The sequence below is a fragment of the Epargyreus clarus genome, unplaced genomic scaffold, assembly GCF_041222505.1.
Source record: "Epargyreus clarus isolate Ecla_fem2 unplaced genomic scaffold, WU_Ecla_fem_2.2 ptg000002l, whole genome shotgun sequence".
Lineage (NCBI taxonomy): Eukaryota > Metazoa > Arthropoda > Insecta > Lepidoptera > Hesperiidae > Epargyreus > Epargyreus clarus.
In genome coordinates, this window is record NW_027332210.1 from 7,094,775 (window position 1) to 7,117,663 (window position 22,889).

Consider the following 22,889-nt stretch of genomic DNA (forward strand, 5'->3'; position numbering starts at 1 on the left):
GCAATGCATTCAAGATGGTAGAACATTTTTTGGTACACATTATTATTTACTCTTTGACTGTTAATATCTAACTACTTCTTCATCACCAACGTGTTATTATCACGGATAAATGAATAAAATAATTCCACAGTAATATTTATTAATATGACAGAGGAATGATTCAATAAAGACAAGCATATTACGTAATCTAAGCGTACAGAAACAATCAATCCTCTCAGTATATTCAAGCGTCATTTCCTTGTGTTTCCTGGGTATTAACACGGTACTGACAATCTCTTTCCATCAACCTAAATCCTCCGTCAATATTGACCTGATTCCCTTGTTTGGTTAAACTGTTTTCCTTACAAAAGATTCCACGATGTTTTTCTAAGCTCAACAAATACAATTCGTACCCCTTCTTTATTTGTAAAGGCAAGTTTGAAGCCGAATTTATGGCTGTATTTGGTATTTAAATGCGTAACATGTTATTGTATATGACCTCTGTATTGTATATTTTTTTAAGTTATTTTGTCTCAACTGTTGACTAAAATGTTAGGAAAATATATAAGTGCCTTTTGACATTGATGCAGAGTACTGACGGCACTTAATGTGTTTTTATTGTATTTCCAATAAATAGCAACAATACTCCTTCACATGTCAGCGTAGGAAAGTCAAAGGGTAACTGGATACGCAATGTGTGTAGTAAGTAGTATATGACTGGCAGGTCATACTGTGGCGGACCCAATTTCGAGCGAAATAAGCGAGGAAAAGATGTAATTTATCATGTTTCTATGTTTGTCGTGCTTTTTTGAAACATGTTGTTTCATAAAGTATGGTTTATTTCAACCACTAAGCTATTCTTCACGAAGAATTTCATCGTCAATCTACACCGTCTTACTACTGGACAAAAACCTCTACGTTGCTGAGGCCGATTTTAAATATTTCACCGATTTTTACCGATAGTTTGATACTAGCAGACAGAGTTTGCCGATCTTAATCTTAACGTAGTCTGCTCCAACTAATGTTTTCACAGAATACTCGGCTTTAGTACATATGATAAATTTATAAACCGTGATGTCCGGCATTTAGAACCTTAACTGGAATAAATATAATCGGGATTTTTACTTTAAGGCAACTCTATCTTCAACAGTAGTCGGAAGAAACATTTTTTATAAGACACCCCAAAAAGTATAATTCAAAACATACCTACAATGTACAAGTATGGATAATTAGCTCAGTAGTCATCGGTAAAGTTAGCTTACTTCATTCCTCAAGGGAAAAGTATTCCGCTGTGTTAATAATTATTGGCTAAGTTCTGAACAAAGTTCCAATGCCCTATTGTAAGGCAGAACACGATTAGACGGGACTAGGAACAAGTTCGTGGTTTATTAATCAGTCAGTCAGTTCCCTGGAAACCTGGAGTTTGGTGAACGACCTTGATATTAACCTCCCGATTCATTAGCTTTTTAGGTATTTAATGTTTTGTCTTCTTTTCTCTTCACATTGAATGTATTGTGATGGAAAGAGCGAGAAACATTAAATAGCTATGAGTAGTCTTTATGTGTCTTTTTTTCGATTTACGAATTAGTTAACTAGCCTTAAATTAACATTGTAGGTATAAAATTTAGTGACTGTATTTTTAAGTAATGTTTTTTTTAGAAATAAACTCATAACATACATACATTTTCAAACTTACCATAAGTCTGGAAATAATATACAGTAGTATATCTAGTAGTATTAATATGTAGTAGTAGTAGTAGTAGTCGTACTAAATATAGTAGTGGCACTACTTCCGAGTGTTGAAAGCAAGATAATAATTTGCAGCGTCTCGTAAAGAAAATTTACTTATTTCCTAGCTTCAGTACCCTGAAACGTATTTCGCATCTTTATTGTCAGGACTTGGTTAAAGTCTCTATTCATTAAAGTGTGTCTAGCATTTAAGATATTGTAGACTATGGCTTAGCTATTCTCCCTCTGTATTCGAGATATAAAACAGTTGGAAGGAAATACTATACACCCATAATAGCTATCAAGTGTAATGAATACAGAGTGTCCATTATTTGAGTGCTTTTTTTTACGAATAACCTAAATTTAATACCTGATCTTATAAACTAAACAGATAAACTATACAATTCGAAAATAGTCAAAATATAAAAAAATGGATTTATATTAACAGAAGTAGTACCTAAGTAGCAGTACTTCCTAGTATGGAAAGTTTAAAGAAAATTAGCGTACTACCCTGCCGTCAGTACACTGAAATGTCGCATCTTAATTAACATAACTTAGTTATTGGCCAAGTTTTAACAAAGTTGCAATGACATTGTGACGCGGAACTCGAACAAAGGACTGGTAATAAGGTTGTGGTTTCTTAATCAGTTCCCTGGGTGCATAAGTTTTGAGAAATTATTGATTATTTATGAGGAGGAAGTTAATTTAAATTACTAACTTTGGACTTTTGACTTTGTTCATGCTGAAAACGTCTACAAAAATGATCAGAAGTTTAACTTCACTCATAAATATTCGTTTTTTTTTGTTGGTGATGTAATAACACTTTTGCTTGTCACGAGTGTTTGCGCTTGTAAGTACGTCCAATGTAAGATTAGGTGTGGTTTCACTCCGGTGGCACCACCACATCTATTTCTGCTTAGTAAAATCAGTGTTCAGCGCGTTTGCTTGAAGGGTGTGTGTGATATGGATATACTTATCGAAGCATTCCAACTTAGTCATTAGGGATAGCAATATATCTGTAGCCAACCTCAGGTAGGACTGTTTTCATAAGTGGGTTTGATTATAGATGTGTATGGACGGCAGTAGTCACTTACCATCAGGTGGACTGCAAACTCGGGAGCAGTTAATGGAAAAATACCTATTTCTCAATCGTGCGCTTGCGACACGTCCGTCTCTCGCCGCTAACGAAGCAGGACTGACTTGACTCGACCGTCTCACATTTTTACAAACGGAGGGTAGTATGACATATTATTATACAAACTGTGAGTATATTACATAAACTATTGACATGAGATGCCGAAATTCAAGCCATTGTCAAAACACTCAATACTCATACCCGACCACATTTTGTCTAAACTTGGCGGTATAACATAAACCTTATCTGAATGTACAGCGTTTTGCTTTTACTCACCAAATACTGTATCCAATATTTGTTTAATGCCCCTACTAATTGCTCTCGAAACTGTTATTGTGAGGCAAATGGCGGTACACGGCTAAAATGTACGTTTTTATTGCGAACATTCTCGTTAACTATTCGATGATAAGTCGAATGGCTTTACAACCTTTTTGATTGTTTATGGACATGACAGTAAAGGAAACATTGCATTTAGTTTCCATATACAATTACTAAGGGGTTTCGAACGTGTGGGGTTTAAAAAGGTTATTTACAACGAACTAATTCGCGCGTCTCATTTTTGTAATTTACTAAAGACATTTAAAATAAAAATTGAAATGGTTAAATTCTGCAAGACTCTATATATTGTTATATCTTATTTCAAGAGACTCTTACCGAAGTTGGTGTTTTATTAATTTTGTATGTTTTTCCATAATCTGGGAAATTTATGATTCAATTTAACGCGATTTTCAGCCTACATGATACTTCATACTACATAGCTTTTGCGTAAAACCAAAAAAATAACCACTCACGCACGAAATAACTTTTGTTACATTCTTTAAAAAATCTTGATAATTAATCATAGTAGGGGACCTCAGAATTTGAGTACGGGATGTGGACTACCACAGTGTATACGGTTCACTGTGTCACCGATTTGAGGTATTTACATCTTAGTAATTCGTATTATATAACTCAATCCTTGTGATGTAACCCTGTATAAATTATTATGGCGGGTTCCAGCTTCGATCGAAGTCAGACGAAAGTGCCATTGAAATGTATTCCACTGCTTTGTGTAAAAGTATTCACTAAAAGTATTAATTTCATTCATTTTATGGAATACCGGAACACATATTAGCCAATTTAAAAAAAAGATTATAATAAATAAACAAATAAATAAACGCTTTCTACACTGATAGCCCCACATTAGGACTCCTCGTGTCGTGGGTGCCATGGTCACACAGAGACGTTACAACACCCAGACCCAGAACAGATTCATCATTCAAATATCTACCTGACCGGGGATTGAACCTGGAACCCTTTGCGCATCAGACCGGTATGGTGACCGCTCCGCCACGCGGGTCGTAACGGTAAATGACAGTTCAAAGATATATTGAAATCTTTAAAGAATATATACTCGTATGAACGGTGTGACATAAATTCAGCTCTACACTAATTAAAAATTCATGAGTGCTTCAAGGCGAACATTTTCTTTTTTAAAAAGACGTATAATTATTCACTTAAAGTTTCTTGTGCCACTTCTTCTCTATCGCGAAACACCTGAAGCGGTGGATTTATTAACGCTGAAAGGGTTTTACAAAAAAACATTTTGAAGAAATGCTGTACGGATTTGATTTCAAATAGGTATTTAACACACTTTAAAAATACATATTTGTCAGAGAAAACACGATTAGGACATCAAAGGGACACGTCATCAAATGCGTTACTTAGGTAAACCGACAGTTTTACTGTTAACTTTACTGAATTATTAATTCGTAGTACATAACTTCCAAAGCGCTATGAAACTTTCGTGGATAGTAGTAATGCATGTTTAAATAACTATGTAAGAAAATAAATACTCATTACAAATATTTATTTACTTGCTTTAGATTATCATTGATTTGTATAAAGATTGCTATTTGAAACCGGTTTAAAATCCCGGATGCTAACTTAATCTTCTCTACAAGAAAAACGTTTCTCCCAGCTACAGACTAGACATGATCGTTTTCAGTTATTTAAAAACGGTTACGCAACTGATATTATGGTTTTTATATCGATGTTTTTCTAATTATTAAAAACAGCTTGTTAGTGATATCGAGTGGGTACTTTTACTTTGCAAGCGATCACAGATTCAATGACTAATATTCAATTTATTTGTTACATCTCTTTATCACCACAGTATTGTGATCGAAGTCTTCTTGAAGGTAGTCATGTATAAATATTGTCACATATACGGTACAGAGTAACGATATTACAATTACACGTAAGTAGGTACACACTAGTGATTAGAGGTATTATAACTATTCCCGTTATTAAACTGTTCTTGCTGAAGTCTCCGACCAGAATGTCGCTCTCTGTTAACTCGAGCTTCGCCATGATATCATCCCCACTACATCTATGTTTGAACTGTAGTAATCAAATGAGCGACTTATTATTTTAAAGTACTAATATAAAAATGCGATATCGTTAATATTCAAGCTTCGTATTAACGATGATAACAGTATTAAATGTTAAAAGTCGATCAGAAAAGCAGCAAATATAGGATTAATCGGACTTCATTTTATAATCATATTCATCATCATCATCATCATCAATAATACAATCATTATAATCGTTTGTCAATTATATTATGTGTACTATCGATATTGCAGTGAGAACCTAGTAAAAGTAGTGATAGCTTAGTGGTTGCAATTAATATCGAGGGTCCGAGCTTTAAATCCAGGCATCCGTGCCCAGCCGTTCGATGTTGCATAATAGAAGGAAGGTGGTACCCGTTGAGGTTAGACTCCAGCGGCACCACCGCCACACCTATTTCTGCCTATAAACAGTAGTGTTAAGCGCAGCTGTGTCCTGGTTTGAAGGGTGTGGTGAGGGAGATATACATATCCGACGTGTTCCAGATTAGTCCTTAGGGGTAGCGACGCATCTGTGGCTGACCTCAGGTAGGAATATCTAATCCTATCTGAGGTTGATTACAGACGTCCATGGGCGGCAGCCACTTACCATCAGGTGGACTGCAAGCTCGTCTGCTACTAATATTATAAAAACAACTGTTTGTAAGAAAACGGTTTTTCGTTACGATATCGTATATCGTACAAACCTACACACGAATTCAGTGTAATATGCCGAGGGCTTATATCTCAGGGGAGCCTGGGGAGACGTAGAGCAGTGAATTGGAGCAAATCTCCATACTGTTATTAAGTGAAAGCCGTGTTAAGGTTGAGTGAGGTCGGAAAGACCTTTGTCTTTATTTTTATTTTGTTTTAGACATGTGGTTCTCAAACTTTGTATCCCAATTTAATTTTTTTTTGTGGAAAAAAGAATCATCTTAAAGGGACGCTAGAAAATTAAATATAGTATAGTAGTATAATAATAATCGGTCCCTGAAATACGTTTGCGAAAAATATATCGTTTTAAATACATACATGGAATTTTCTTTATTTGACTATTTTTTGAAATTGAATTTAAAAAATAAGTAAAGTCGTAATTGTATTTCTTGTGTGGGGAATGAAAAATACTCTCATTTGCTTTGAGCCCCTACCTCACCCTGGGACACCCACTTTGAGAAACACTGCACCTTATCGTCAACTTTGAGAAACACAGTTTCAGACAATGGCAAATTAGAATTCGGGTAGAACGTAGGTAGCTTCAGGTAAATCCTAAAGTGAACGATAAATAAATACATTTCGTATATTAAATTCGGTTTTGTCTAGGAGCATATATTTTCTTAAATTGTACACAAAAAGAAATCAAAGCGTCTGTCTGTAAAAATAACAATTTTGTAGGGTTTGTTTATTAAGCTTATAAAAACACAACGCTTTTTGTTTTATTTTAAACCGTCTGTACTGTACTTGCTTATCATGGAAACTAATACAGTAATAGAATTTTACCCAAAAAGCGTAAAAAAGAGATTTTTTTCAACATGTTTATAATTTGAAGTGGTTTCAAAGCTTGCAACTGTTTTTTAATTATACACTTCATATTCATTAAAATCATGATATTGATTATCCCACTGCTGGGCAGGCACCACGACCACTAGCGGTCATCAACCGAGTTCCGGAGGCGTCCGAAATCCCTTAATCTCGTAAGTAGGTACAAAGTATGATCTGTACATGTGGGTAATGTCGCGTTTCCTAAGAAATAGGCAAAAAAATCTCATAGTTATACCTTAAAACACCCTTTAAACCAGACCACAAAAAAGCTTTTTTTTTTGTTGACGAGGGGGAAACCTTCAAAAGGTACCCAACGCCATGGGAGTGACGCCGTGTTATGTGGGATTTTTACCGCACTAAAACCCCCCCGGTGGCCGTCCTCAGCGTTTGGTGGAGAACTCCGGGATCTCCAACGGAACACAACCGGAGTCCTCCTAACGCGTTGCCCTTCTATCGGGCTCTGCCCAGGGGGAGCAATTTACGCTCCTCTCACATCCCCTGGTGATTACAGCGATATGCGACCACACAAAACCGCTTCTGGGGTCGCTTGCTGGACGGTTTGAGCTCCCACTCTTGCCGCCCGCAACCCCGAAAGTCCCTTTTAGTCGCCTCTTACGACAGGTAGGGGATACCGTAGCCCTATTCTGGTCCCGGTACTACAGGGACAGGCCACAACATAGCTACTAGTACTAAACGAATATAAGCCTGACTGTGGTAATATCACAATATAAAAGTTCTATGATATGTAAAGTAAATAAAATTCTGCCTATATTGTATTGAAAGGTTTCAACTAATCTGATTAATGTATGAGTTACGAGTATGTCACTCGATAACATATTCATATTACGTCAGCGCATTCGGTATAATAATCCTTAAAATGTTCTACAATACAGACACAACCTATGTTACTTTACTAAACGAATATAAGCCTGACTGTGGTAATATCACAATATAAAAGTTCTATGATATGTAAAGTAAATAAAATTCTGCCTATATTGTATTGAAAGGTTTCAACTAATCTGATTAATGTATGAGTTACGAGTATGTCACTCGATAACATATTCATATTACGTCAGCGCATTCGGTATAATAATCCTTAAAATGTTCTACAATACAGACACAACCTATGTTACTTTACTAAACGAATATAAGCCTGACTGTGGTAATATCACAATATAAAAGTTCTATGATATGTAAAGTAAATAAAATTCTGCCTATATTGTATTGAAAGGTTTCAACTAATCTGATTAATGTATGAGTTACGAGTATGTCACTCGATAACATATTCATATTACGTCAGCGCATTCGGTATAATAATCCTTAAAATGTTCTACAATACAGACACAACCTATGTTACTTTGCACCTTTATGTTCAAAGTTAACATTAATGGTAACGTTTCAATTTTTAGGGTTCCGTATCCAAAGGGTAAAAATGGAGTGTTTCGAGGAACTGTTTGACCTGGTGCCTACGTCAGCATTCCTCCATCGCACAGCTCGTTGAAGGACGAAGTTCCATCCACACCAACTGGACTCGTGGGGGTCCTCCACGGTTCGGTTTGCAATTAACTCCACATAGAAGAGAGGTGCAAGCAGTGATAGCCTAGTGGTTAACAAACTCGGCCTCTCGATCGAGGGATCCGAGGTTCAAACCCCAGGCATGGACCTCTGATTTTTCAAAAGTTATGTGCGTATTAGAAATTAATTATCACTTGCTAAACGGTGAAGGAAAACATCGTTAGGAAACCTGCATACCAGAGATTTATAAAAAAATCTCAAAGGTATGTGAAGTCTACCAATACGCACTTGGCCAGCGCGGTGGACTATGGCCTAATCTATCTCATAATGAGAGGAGACCCGTGCCTAGCAGTGGGACAGTAATGGGTTGTTGACGAGAAGAGAAGTACTTCCTATTGTCGACCCTATACGTTGGCAATCCTGAAGAGTAAGAAGGTGGCTTCATGTTAAAGTCACCTGTATCCATACGTAGTACGACAGTGCCGAATTCACACAGAACAGAGGTTCTTCCTAAAGGCGATCACACACGTTGGCAATCATGAAATTAAGGTGGTGTCATATAAATTCACCTGTATCCATACGTAGTACGACAGTGCCGAATTCACACAGAACAGATGTTCTTCCTAAAGGCGATCACATACGTTGTCAATCATGAAATTAAGGTGGTGTCATATAAAGTCACCTGTATTCATACGTAGCACGACGGTGCCGAATTCACACAGAACAGAGGTTCTTCCTAATGGCGATCACACACGTTGGCAATCATGAAATTAAGGTGGTGTCATATAAAGTCAGCTGTATCCATACGTAGCACGACGGTGCCGAATTCACACAGAACAGAGGTTCTTCCTAATGGCGATCACACACGTTGGCAATCATGAAATTAAGGTGGTGTCATATAAAGTCACCTGTATCCATACGTAGTACGACAGTGCCGAATTCACACAGAACAGAGGTTCTTCCTAAAGGCGATCACACACGTTGGCAATCATGAAATTAAGGTGGTGTCATATAAAGTCACCTGTATCCATACGTAGTACGACAGTGCCGAATTCACACAGAACAGATGTTCTTCCTAAAGGCGATCACACACGTTGGCAATCATGAAATTAAGGTGGTGTCATATAAAGTCACCTGTATCCATACGTAGCACGACAGTGCCGAATTCACTTACCAACCCCGTCGCTAAATTTAATTGTGTATGCAAACTGGGTAGCTCTGGGGAGCGTAAGTGCACCCTGCTTCAATTTGCGACTAGGGATGCTACTCGAAGAATTTTTTTAAGGTAAAGGGTAATAGATTTAAAACAATTTAATAATAAATCGAGAAGTTCTAGGTTCCAATACCGGGAACGTACCTCTCGGGGGTGCCGCCAGAGCCAAACCATCAGGATTCTATCACCTTCAAAAGTGATGACATCTCGACAGTAAAAACGCCACTGAAAAGTATGTCTCCCTTACCACACTTTTCAAACCATAACACAGCAACACTCACACTGCTGTTATTAGGTAGAAATAGATGTAGCGGCGATGGTGTCTCCAAAGTCAAAAGTCATGTGAATACCCGACAGCAAAACAAAAAAGGGCACCAGTCTTTTAACGGACCCTTCAGCCTATTTCAAGCTAAAAATAGTCGTGTCTTCCTCATACTTACAGCAATATATCATACGTTATTAAATTTCCGGCCCCATATGCATTTTGCAATAACGATTCCTCGAGGTTTACCGACGTTATATGAAAATTTATGATCGCCTGCGTATAGTAAAATTTACATAACGTCTGTTTATTCATATTCATATGTGGTGTGTTATTAGCGGTTATTTTAACATCGAAGAAACAATTATCTTTGGTTATTTATATTGATTTTCATCAAATAAAGATTTATTGTGATAAAGGGGGCAGACAGTCATAGCCTAGTGGTTAAGAAACTCGGCCTCTCGATCAAGGGGTCCGAGGTTCAATCCCAGACCTCTGATTTTTCAAAGTTATGTGCGTATTAGAAATTAGTTATCACTTGCTAAACGGTGAAGGAAAACATCGTAAGGAAACCTGCATACCTGAGAGATTTATAAAAAAAAGTGTGTGTGTGTCAGCTACGACGCACGATTGGAGTTTACTCCTTACGAATGATAATTATGATATATATCGAATAGAAAAAAGGGTAGGTAAATGAACGCATCTGCTAAAATGATAAGAGAAATAAACATATATCTGTAATTATTCGGATTATTTATATTACTTCAATAATGCGTATTACATAAAGTATGTTACAAAATAATATAAAATAGCGCCATCTAGTGGCAAGTTTTATAAATTGTAAGTTTGCAAGTTTATCAATCTATGTATTTTGGTTCCAAATATTATAATGGTAACTTAATATAATTGTTTATATTAAAGTAAATTTTAATATAATATAATTATTTATATTTAAAACAATGTTAAACGTTTTATAACTTAAAACTTAATAATTATAATTTCTTTGCCATCTATAAAATATCCTTGTTGCAATTTACGGATGAAATTTATATGAGACTCAATAAACATGTTATTATATATAATTTGGATTGTTTCTGAATGTTTTATAATTCTAGAATTCATTTAAAACGTATTGCTAATTTTATATAACTTATTTTGAACATAATTCATTAGCAATAATTCTGTAATAAATATTAAATAATACTGTTTTGATTTTGCCCGTTTATCGTTGATAGATAGATGGTGCTGATCAATAATGCATCCATTTTTATAAGTTAAATTAATATATCAGTAACTTACAAAAGCCTCTTTATGTTAAAAACTTATTTTGCTAATATTATATCTTATTCAATTGCTTACTGATTTTATATGTTACTCTTCTTTAAAAACGTTCATAAAAGATTGTTAATCATATTATGGCGCCAATGTTCATATTTTTCACAGTGTTTATAAATGATCAAACCTATAACTTAATTTATGCAAAAATGTAAATAAATTAGTTAATGACGTTTTAATGTTTTATATATTGCTAATTATTTTTATTGTAATAATTACTTTCATATGGGATTTGAACTTACTGTATTTTAAATTAATAAAAGCACTCTTGATTCATATTTTGGTTTCCGTTACGCCTCAACTTTTCGTGTTACACTTGATTTTACTCCTCATAAAATTTCCGTACCGGGCCTTATAACTCAAATCGTTTCTTAAGGAGTAAACTCCAAAAAAATCTCAAAGTTATGTAAAGTCTACCAATACGCACTTGGCCAGCGCGGTGGACTATGGCCTAATCCTTCTCATTCTGAGAGGAGACCCGTGCCCAGCAGTGGGACAGTAAAAGGTTGACAGTGAATGATGAATGATGATAAAGGTGGTTAAAAATGGTGGATGTTTTTCAGGTCTGTTTAAATTGGCTCAGCCATATTCAAAAGAACGATTTAAGAATTTGTTAAATTAACGATTGTATCTGTCAAATTCTACTAAATACATGAATAACGCTTTTTATTCTCCCTCTTATTACGAGCATGCAGTCCGCCTGATGGTAAGTGGCTACGGCCGCCCATGGACATCTGTAACCAACCCCAAATAGGATTAGATATTCCTACCTGATGTCGGCCACAGATACGCCGCTACCTGAGGACTAAGCTGGAAGGCCTCAGAAAAGTTTGTCTCCCTTACCCTTCAAACCAGAACACAGCAGCGCTTAACACTGCTGTTATAAGGCAGAAATAGGTGTGGCGGTGGTGCCGCCGGAGTCGAACCACAAAGAGCTTTACCAACAGAAATCTACATTAATTATTTTGATATCAGCCATATTAACGTGGCCAGGGATTAAACCTTCTGTGTATCAAATTGAGCGAAATAATTGGGAAAATAGTCCTCATATTCACAAGAATGCCCTGTGTGCTCAAAAAAGTTTTGTCAACTTTGTTTCCTCGCGATATTTTCTTTCGACCGTTTAAGTACGAATAAATAATGAAGACGCACATCAATTCGAAAAATTGGAGGTACCTGGGATTCGAACCCCTGCGGTTCCGATTCCAGATTTGACCACACGATTGATAGTCCGAGTTTCATACCACCAAAATATCACTATCTAATTATATTTTTATTTTTTATTTTTTTTTGTAATTGTATTTGTTTTTTTTTCTCGAAATATTTTTAAGGATTATTTTCTAAATCGATTGTCTTATTTATTATTAATTAGTTTTATAACCGTGCAGTTTGTTTATTTATTTTGTATATTTGAAATTGTACTGTGTGTTGCAATTTGCCTGAATAAAGTATTTTCTTTCATTCTTTCTTTCATTCTAATTGTAATTGTTAAATGAATTTACCTCTATATAAATGGGAGGCATGCAAAATCCACTTATTTTCGTATCGGCTCTCAATATTATCGATTCAAGTCTAGATAATATTATAATAACGTTAACGACGTGATGAATAATAAACTGTACCGTTAAATATCGTCGTGGTTTTATAATTACAATCGCAAGAATATTTAGATTAACGATAAAATGGGTATATATTATCGAATTCTGCTTAAAAATATAAACATTTATATAATATAGGAATAGCAGGGGAGCATGCAGTCCATCCAATACAATGCATGCATCAATCCCAGATAATATTAGATTCCTACCTAAGGACAGCCACAGATGCGCTGTCACTGAACACTAAGCCGGAATGCCTCGGAAAAGTATGTTTCCCTTACCGCATCCTTCAAAACAATATATGGCGGTGATACCGCCAGAAAAGAATCATCATAAAAAACTTGGAAATATCTGGCCATATCTGAATATCCCAAATTCTAAGATAATATTCAGGATAGAAGCAATGCAGACACTAGTTTAAAATAACATAAGAATACCTTTACTCCAGAAATAAACGAGTTACTTCCTTTTACGTGATTACATTGTGTGTCAAATCCACCAAAAGGATTGCTGATTTTCATTAAATAATGTATAAAGTCTACCAATTAACAATCTCGTGCGTTGGATTATGGCCTTAAACATTCTCAATCGGAGGGAGACCGTGCCCAGCAGGCAGTAATGTGTTTCCGACAGCCGGCATCATATGCACAGAAGCGTATAAGCATCGGTGTAATCAGAAAAAGGTGAGACTAATTAACCCGATGAGAATCAAAACTCACACTTTTTCTGTACTCGGTTTAAAAAATAGATCTTTAAACACAATAGCTCAGAGGCATATATGGTAATCCACCTCTCATTCCAACGGTCCTGGATTTGAAACTCAAACACGCATCAGTTTTCTCCTAATATGTGTATTTTAATGAACTAAAACTTTCTTTAAATATGATAAAAATAAATAAGAAACTACACGACTGAAAATTTTCTCTAACGTTTTTCAACGGCGTGTTAAGAGTACAATCCTTGATGACCAGCGCGATGGACTATGGTTCGACCGGAGAGGTACCACCGCCAAACACATTTCTTTATTATTATCAACCAGGTGATAGAACCCTTTGTGGTTCTACTCCGGCGGCACCACCACCACACCTATTTCTACCTAATAACAGCAGTGCTAGGCGCAGCTGTGTTCCTGTTTGAAAGGTGTGGTAAGGGAGACAGACTTTTCCGAGGCGTTCCAGTTTAGTCCTCAGGGGTAGCGGTGCATCTGTGGCCGACCTCAGGTAGGAATATCTAATCCTATCTGGGGTTGATTACAGATGTCCATGGGCGGCAGTAGCCACTAACTAAGTCTGCTACTCCTATATTATAAAAAAAAAACAACTCGCGGATCTATCCCACAAGCTAAAATAACATAACTCTTATCAATACTACTATAATATTACTATACTATGTCTATCTATTAATAACTTGCGAAAACAAACGTCGAAACTCCAAACTTATTTAAATTCAAATACTGATTGTATCCTTCCAAATTTAACACTAACTTAGGAACTTCCATCAGCTTGAGAAATTCAAGTCACTCCGACGAAGCATTAATTCGTCTGAATTCCCCTTTGTTTTGTTGTAAGACGAGCTCTTGAAAGGTTTTCGGCTTTATAACAAACGGAGAATGGACACAAAATGTCACATTGAAACAAGAGGAGATTTTAGTCGATTCACGTCTACCGTCACACCTGTTTCTGATTTGTATCAGCAGTTTATTTTGTTTTGGCGGGCAGTATCCTTAACTTCCTTTTTAATTTTTGTTATCACATACACCCCTTTTCCATGAATGTTTTAACAGGCTATTCTAGAAATTAATCCAAGAAATGCCTCTTCTAGTTAAAATCTAGCTAAACGACTAAATGAAGATGGGCAACATCTCCAATAAGCGGTGATGTAATCATATGACATCTCTTTAGGATCTATGTCGAGCAATACATTTTAAGGGATGGTAGATGGGCCTCGTCTGCTACTCCTATATTATAAAAAAAATAAGAAAATATTTTTGTTAAAATATACGCCACTAGTGAACAGACATTTCTAAAGAAAGCTCTGAATATTCCATTCCGAATATTCGCGTCCTAACTTATCGCTTCCCGATTAAGCTCCTGGCTTTGAATAGCTCTAACGAAATTGTTTCCCTCCTTTCATAAACATTCATGTTACCTTAAGACTCGAGATGAGTTGAGTCCCACGGGAAATTGTTGATTCTAAGGGCTTATCACCTTTCGACGAATTCGAATCCCTATTGTTAATGTTAAGAACCTTCCATTTCAGGAAACTTGATAAATGGTTAACGTTTAAGCTTTCTTCAAAAACAGAAAAATCCTTCATAATATTTTCCGGAATATGGGAACGTGTGCGAGTAACTTCAAGTAAGAAAACCGTCCTGGGATTTATTAAACCTATCGGTGTCAGCGACAAGAAGATATCATTAACTGTTACGACGTAATAAGACAGGTAAATGGGTCATCATCATGATCATCATCTACCCATTACTGTCCCACTGCTGGGAATGGATCTCCTCTCAAAATGAGAAGTTTAGGCCATAATCCACCGCGCTTGCCAAATGCGAATTGGTAGACTTCACATACCTTTGATAACCTTTTCTTTAAATATTTCTCAAGTTTATTATTAGTAATTAATTTCTGATACACACATAACTTTGAAAAATCAGAGGTGCGAGCCTGGGATTTCAACCCCATTTCATTCATTTCATTTCATTCATTATTATTTTCATTCGGACCCCTCGATCAAGAGGCAGAGTTTCTTAACCACTAGACATTGCTTTTTAAGATCATTAACTTCGGTCTTCTGTCAGTATTACGGATGCCAGCTATAAATTAACACACATCTTATCTCGAAGAAAACTTCAAGTTGGAACGCCTTATAAAAGTAATTTATCTACTTCACAAATGTCATTATAAAAGTAACAATAAATATTAATGTCTACTATTATGATAATATCATTAAATAAATATAGTTCAAAAAACTAAAAAACACGCTTTTATGATAAAATTAACTAAAAAGTAGAAAATCTAAATGAATCTAGGAATCAATTAAGGAACAGTAAATAGTATAATTGTGAAATAAATCTACAAAGTTTGAACGAAATCTGGCCGTTTAAAGTGGGTCAAAATCGCGCCCAAAGAAGTCGGTTACAAACATACAAACAAACATACAAACATACAGGTGAAGCTAATAAAAAGCGTGTAAAAAGGAAAAGCTCTTTCAACGACTTAAATGGAAAGCTTTCAGAAAAATAAATGAACGTTCAAAAATGAAAACCTCGTACCTACATCAAATGCTTTGCCCGAAGCAAAAGTTCATTTATCACCCGAAAGGAGAACGAGGTTCGTATCATTAAAGCGCGTCATTAGAGCGTATCATTTAATGATACGAGACCTGTATGAATACGTAAAAATGATACGGTACCACGGTTAATTGCAAAATATGACGCAACTGCAGTATTCGGGACACATTTTGTTTTTCGTGTCGTATGTAAAGTAGTACATTTCCAAAGATCCGAACTTTTCGTAGAGATTTTTGAACACATTGCACCTTTAGAATTCGAGGCATTCAAAACGTTTTTATTTTTCGAAAAACTCAAACAAGATTCTGCTTTTTAAGCTGCTTCTGCCGACTTCCCAAAGGAAGAGAGGTTATATCTATTCCACTCTATGTCCACGGCTTTGTCCGCTTTATGCAGTACAGATTCTTAACGTCGTCGACTCACTACTATTCCACTGCTGGGCACGGTTCTCCACTCGAAGTGAGAGACACTTAGTATGTAGTCCACCGCGCTAAGTGCAAATTAGTAGACTACACACACCTTTAATAACGTTTTAAGAGACTAGACGTGTTTCCTCACGACGTTTTCCTTCACCGTTTAAGCAAATGATAATTAATTTCTAATACGCACAATGCACATAGCTTAGAAAAATCGACGCTCGAAACTCGAAATGTGTAGAGTCCTCGCCAAACTTCTAGTCCGCTCTGAAGTTGTTGCACGCAGACGTAGTCAGAGAACCAATGCAGTTGAACACAACCACAAGCATGTACTACGTAGCAACAGTAAGGGCAATAAGGACACATAACAGCAATGTACACGTGGGCGAGAGAGGGCTCCGAACAAGTGCAGGAGGGGTAATTCTCTTATGCGAGGCAATTCGCTTTTATATTCAGAACGGACTAGAAGTTTGGCGCGGACTCTACCTGGTTTTGAACCTCAGACTCCTGATTAAGTGGCCGAACTTCAACCACTAGGCTATTCTCATAAAGATTCAATCAACTTTTAGCAGTAAAATTGCTTTCCCAAAACTTCAAATTGTATCATAGAATCTAAAAATGATATCGAAAATGCATGTTAAATCTTCAGTCTGTCATTTCCTGAAAGTCGACATCTGGATGATAATCTAATCTCACAATTTCCGGTTTATGATTGGACTCCACAGGCTGCACGTTCGGATTAATCTCGTTTATCCACGGAATGGAAAAAGTAATTTTAGGATAAATAGCATTTTAAATGCATGCATTTTAAAACGAAATCCTTACTAATATTATAATTGCGAATATTTGTTTGTTTATTTGCTAAACTAATACAGGAATAGTAGAGGAGCATGCAGTCCATTCAATGCAATGCATGCATCAATCCCAGATAATATTAGATTCCTACCTAAGGACAGCCACAGATGCGTTGTCAGTGAACGCTAAGCCTGAATGCCCCGGAAAAATATATTTCCCTTACCACATCCTTCAAAACAGAATATATGGTGGTGATACCGCCAGATATTCCGGTCTTAACTACATAACCGGTTCATGAAATTTTGTACACACGTTGTCAGGGGTTCAGAAAAACATAGGGTATCTTTTAGCTCGACAAACAGTACCGTTCCCGAAACATTTTTTTTATAATATAGGAGTAGCAGACGAGCATGCAGTCCACCTGATGGTAAGTGGCTACTACCGCCCATGGACATCTGTAATCAACCCCAGATAGGATTAGATATTCCTACCTGAGGTCGGCCACAGATGCGCCGCTACCCCTGAGGACTAAGCTGGAACGCCTCGGAAAAGTCTGTCTCCCTTACCACACCCTTCAAACCGGAACACAGCAGCGCCTAACACTGCTGTTATTAGGTAGAAATAGGTGTGGCGGTGGTGCCGCCGGAGTCGAACCACAAAAGGTTCTACCACCTTCAATACATAAATACAAACCTCTGATAACGAGCGACGCCGTTGTAAAAGCTAGTTAATATATAAATAAATTTTCAATTCCTAAGAAAATATGCGAATATACGCAAAATAGCGTATGGGATGAAACGTTACATAGTTGATCAATGATAACAATAAATGGTTTTAAACTAATATTATCGCGGAATTAATACCTGATACATATGAAAATGATGAAAACGAAATAAAAAGTAAATAAAAACCAAAATTCCAACGGTTTTTAAAACAGCTACAAAATAGCAAAGTCTCTATGGATCAATAAATACAGTACTCTATATAAACACGACATAAACAACTATAGGTAGTGTATGAACGAAACTCAATTCAATTTAGTTGAACTATCTTATCGCGACAGCTGGTTAACGTTGCTGATATCACCAAGCGCTTCAAGTGTATGTAACTAGGTTTCGTAATACTTAGGGTTAGTTGCACCGTAACTTTAACGTTAACAAAAGCCTAAACATCCGTCAAATTTACGGTTAAACAATTGTTAAATTGAATTCAACTGCACCATTTTAATTGCGGCTGAAGCGGCGTCATTACTAACAGTGTGGGTTTTATCATGTAACTTTAACATTTACAAAAGCCTACGATTCTACAATTCAAAGTTGCACCATTTTAGTTATGGTTGAAACTAAATTGGTGACGGTAACCGGTCGATTTCTGTAGGTTATTGTCTTTATTAATTTTCATATCTGTCAACGTCTACTAAAAATCATTGTGACATTGACACGAAAGATGGCAATGACAAATAACTTGGTGTAACAAAGAATCGTTGCATTCCATCGCTATCGTCAAAGTTATTGTTATACCTAACTTTAACCGGGCCAACGGTGCAACCCACCTTTAACATAGTACTTGCTAGATTCGTTTTTGATAAGACTAAGAGCTGGAAATAAAGGCAGTGCCATCTCTTGCAGCGGTAATAGTGCTTTATACCTTACCTTTTATGTTCTGAAAATTAACCTTTTGAAAGCGAAGTTAAATTTTAAGTGCTTGGCGTTTCATTGCATTTACTTCTGTAATTAGTTTGACGCACTTAGACCTTTCAAAATGGCTGTGACTAAGAATCTATGAACGGAAAATCATGTATAAATTGATATACAATAAACGTCTACGACGTTGGTCGTCAGTCAATTTTTTTTTATTTATTCTTGAATAGTCTTTCTGGATTTTCGAGCATCCAACAGGAACAGTAAGACTGAATAACTTTGGTTATACAAATGAAAGGCCATAAACGCGTAAGTTAAGAACGTTTTTTAGAATCGTTCTAAAATTACGTATACGTATTTACGTATGGAAATCAGTTTTGTGTTTCACTTCAGTACTTAGTTGTTATAGCTTGCGGAGCCGCCAGATGGTTAGGAGAGGTACAAGACGAAGGTGTCAATGATGAGAAGAATTAGAAGATGTGACGAAGTATCCAACAAGCTAGAACGATGGAGTTAAAATAATAAAAAAATCATCCACATCAACTGAATGACTTTCCTCTCGGGTATGAACTCCTGACGACCACTGCTGTTATTATCCAGAAATACGTGTGGCGGTGGTTCAAGTTCTTCCAAAGTTGAACCACAACGGATTCTACCTTCAGTTACCTTTGTTTACAGAACAATTGTCGATTTTCTCCCCACCCCACTCACCTGTTACTTCATAGCGTTGTAAAAGCGATAGTATAGGCACTCGAGAGGCTTTTAACTTATTATCTCTGCCACTCGAGTTCAGGAACCAGGATTGATAATGTCACATCGCACGTTTTTGTTTCAATGTTTTTGTCCTTACGTAAGCGTTGTGAACTGAATTCCGAAGATAAATGCGGAAAAACCAAGTATTTAAGGAATATTGTTAGGATTGTAAATAATCCCGAGGCATTCTGAAGGTGGTAGAACCCTTTGTGGTTCGACTCCGGCGGCACCACCGCCACACCTATTTCTACCTCATAACAGCAGTGTTAGGCGCTGCTGTGTTCCGGTTTGAAGGGTGTGGTAAGGGAGACAGACTTTTTTGAGGCGTTCCAGCTTAGTCCTCAGGGGTAGCGGCGCATCTGTGGCCGACCACAGGTAGGAATATCTAATCCTATCTGGGGTTGATTACAGATGTCCATGGGCGGCAGTAGCCACTTACCATCAGGTGGACTGCATGCTCGTTTGCTACTCCTATATTATAAAAAAAAAAAAAATCTAACTTGGCTCTCAACAGTACTAATCAATCTCTCTCTTTCTCTGATATCTCTGTAATCAATATCATTTATACAAATAATGACATCGTCAAATCTTTACAGCTCCACTATTAGGCACGCTCTAGAATAGGTCTATGCGCGAATTGGTAGAATTAACATACCTTTGTAATTTTTTTTTATTCTTTTTTACCCGACTGCCAAGGAAGGGTTATGTTTTTCGCGCGTATCTTGTATGTTTGTCTTTCTTTATTTGATCCGATCTAACAAACGGCTGGATGAATTTCAACAGTTAAGGTGTTATTATATTTGTCTCAATGACCCGAGTGTCCTTAGATAGGTGTTAGTAAAAAAAAATCAAAATGGCGGATCTTTGGCGCGAAATAGTAACACATTTAAAAAAATAAGTTAACCGAACCTATCGAGTACGGTACCAAATGAAAGGAAATTAAACGGAGATTATAAAAACATATTTGTATATACATAAAACGGCAAGGTGACTGACTGACTGACTAACTAAATGACTTTTTCATTTTTCAGAAATCAACGTACAGCCTAAACCAAGAACCTTACAGTTCTGAAATTTTGCACATAGGTTCTCTATATAGCGTGAATAAGTACTAAGAAAGGCCTTTTGGAAATTCTACCCTTAAGAGGGTAAAATAGGGGAAAACAGTTTTTTTTAAATCCTTTAATTTTGAAACAACTACTATAAAATTTTGTATTTGGCTTGCTGGATAGGAACAAGGATGCACTTATTTATCCCTCTCCGAAAAATCAACCTCGTAGAGGGTAAAATAAGGGTTAAAATTTAATTTGAACAATCGTCAATTTTGAAACAAACACTATGAAATTTTGTATCAGGCTTGTTGGATAAAAATAATGAAATACAGGTAGTATTTCATTATTAGTATATCACTAACGAGGTAAAATAATGACCGAAACTTTGATTTACTGAATTTATATATTCTATAGACCGTAAATGGTGGATTTTTTCGCGAAATAGTAACACGTTTTAAAAAAAGTTAACCAAACCTATCGAGTAGGGTGTCAAAAGAAAGGAAATTATGAGGAAATTACACATACAATATATAATATATCTTATATATAAAATTCTCATGTTAGTTACCGTACTCCTCCGAAACGGCTTCACCGATTTTCACCAAATTTTATATACATATTCAGTAGGTCTGAGAATCGGCCACTATCTATTTTTTTACCCCTAAGTGATAAGGGTTGTTCACCTTAACATTTTTTTATTATATGGCAACACAACATTTGCCGGGTCAGCTAGTGCATATATACTCCTATATACACATCGAGATGACTGTCTGACTAAATGAGTGAGTTGCTGTGCCAGAGATCAACGCAAAGGGAAACCGCTGAACTTAAGCGTGCTGGAATTTTAGACATAGGTTCTTTATATAGTGTAAATGAGCACTACGAGGATAAAATAGGATATTATTGTTTGAACATCTTTAGTTTTTGAAGCAGACACCTACTATGAAACTGTGTATTTGGCTTTCTGGATAAATATAATGAAACGCCTATTTCACTGCTTTTGGAAATTCTACTTCAGCCTTTTTGGTGCAGTCGGGTTTTTGATTTTTTAAATTATTACTCTCAGGTGTTAGTGTTACTTTCCTTACGATGTTTCCATTCGCCGTTATATCATGTTCTGATTTAATATCTTATATGCACGTAACTTTGAGAAATCAAAGATGCAAGTACCTATGACATTTGAACTTCGGACGCCCTATTAACCTATTAAATTAATATTAGATCAAAAAACGCCGATAGGCGTCTGTCGCAACGAATGGGTTAAGTTTACTGATACAAATTGCGAGAGTAAATTTAAGCTTATACCCATTTGTATCTGCAACTTCCTTATATCAAACTAGTTTTTGCCCGCGGCTTCGCCCGCGTTTAAAAGAAAATAATATGACATACTAATAACATACATAAAACTGAAAAATCGTACCTTCATTGGAATGGCACTGGCGCCATCTGGCGAAAATTGGTCGTACCAACTCTGAAACCTTCGTGGGCTTATGGACAACAACTTTGCTAACGATTATCACTTGATCAAATGTATAGTTTACGATTCATTTCTTACTAATATCGATTAAAATAATCATTTTTTTGGTCCAAAAGATCGATTCTCCAATTAATCTATCTTAGATCGCCATCGCTATTTCCCGTGGGATATCCGGAATAAATACTATCCTATGTCCTTTCTCGGGTCTCAGACTATCGTTGTACAAAATTTCATTAAAATCGGTTCAGTGGTTTAGGCGTGAAGAAAAGACAACCAAACAGACAGACAGACAGACAGAGTTACTTTCGGATTTATAATATTAGTAAGGATTATCAGTCGAAAAATATGAATCTAAAAAGAGATATTTCGAAATCAAAGATTAACCTTCACAGACAATATTACTCTAATAAGTAACATATAAATAACAAACGTACCTTGCCAGTATTAAGCTTGTATTTTATTTCGTACCAGGAATTTATTCCATACGAATATAACGAACGTTATTACAGACTCCAGCAACAATATGTGCTATTGTGAAGGGCTTAACTCACTAACAATGGAATGAAAGACCCCGTGACCTCCAGCTAAGGAAGGCACATTGGAGTCAATCTTTTGTTACTCGTAGATTTCAAGGGATATTTTGGTAAACAGGTGGATTTTGTTACCTTATTTTCAGTATATGAAACATTATATTGCGCGGGTGTACGGAAATGTTATATATAGTATTAAATATTTTACGAAATGTAATTGTATATTTTTAGACGTTTTCGTTTTTAGGGTAAAAATAA

At 36.2% G+C, this 22,889-nt stretch overlaps 1 protein-coding gene across 1 annotated transcript in view; it reads right to left on the bottom strand.

Moving 5' to 3' along the window:
- Positions 1-22,889, bottom strand: part of LOC140746847 (cGMP-specific 3',5'-cyclic phosphodiesterase) — a 109,892-nt gene that overhangs the window by 31,678 nt on the left and 55,325 nt on the right. The window lies entirely within an intron of this gene.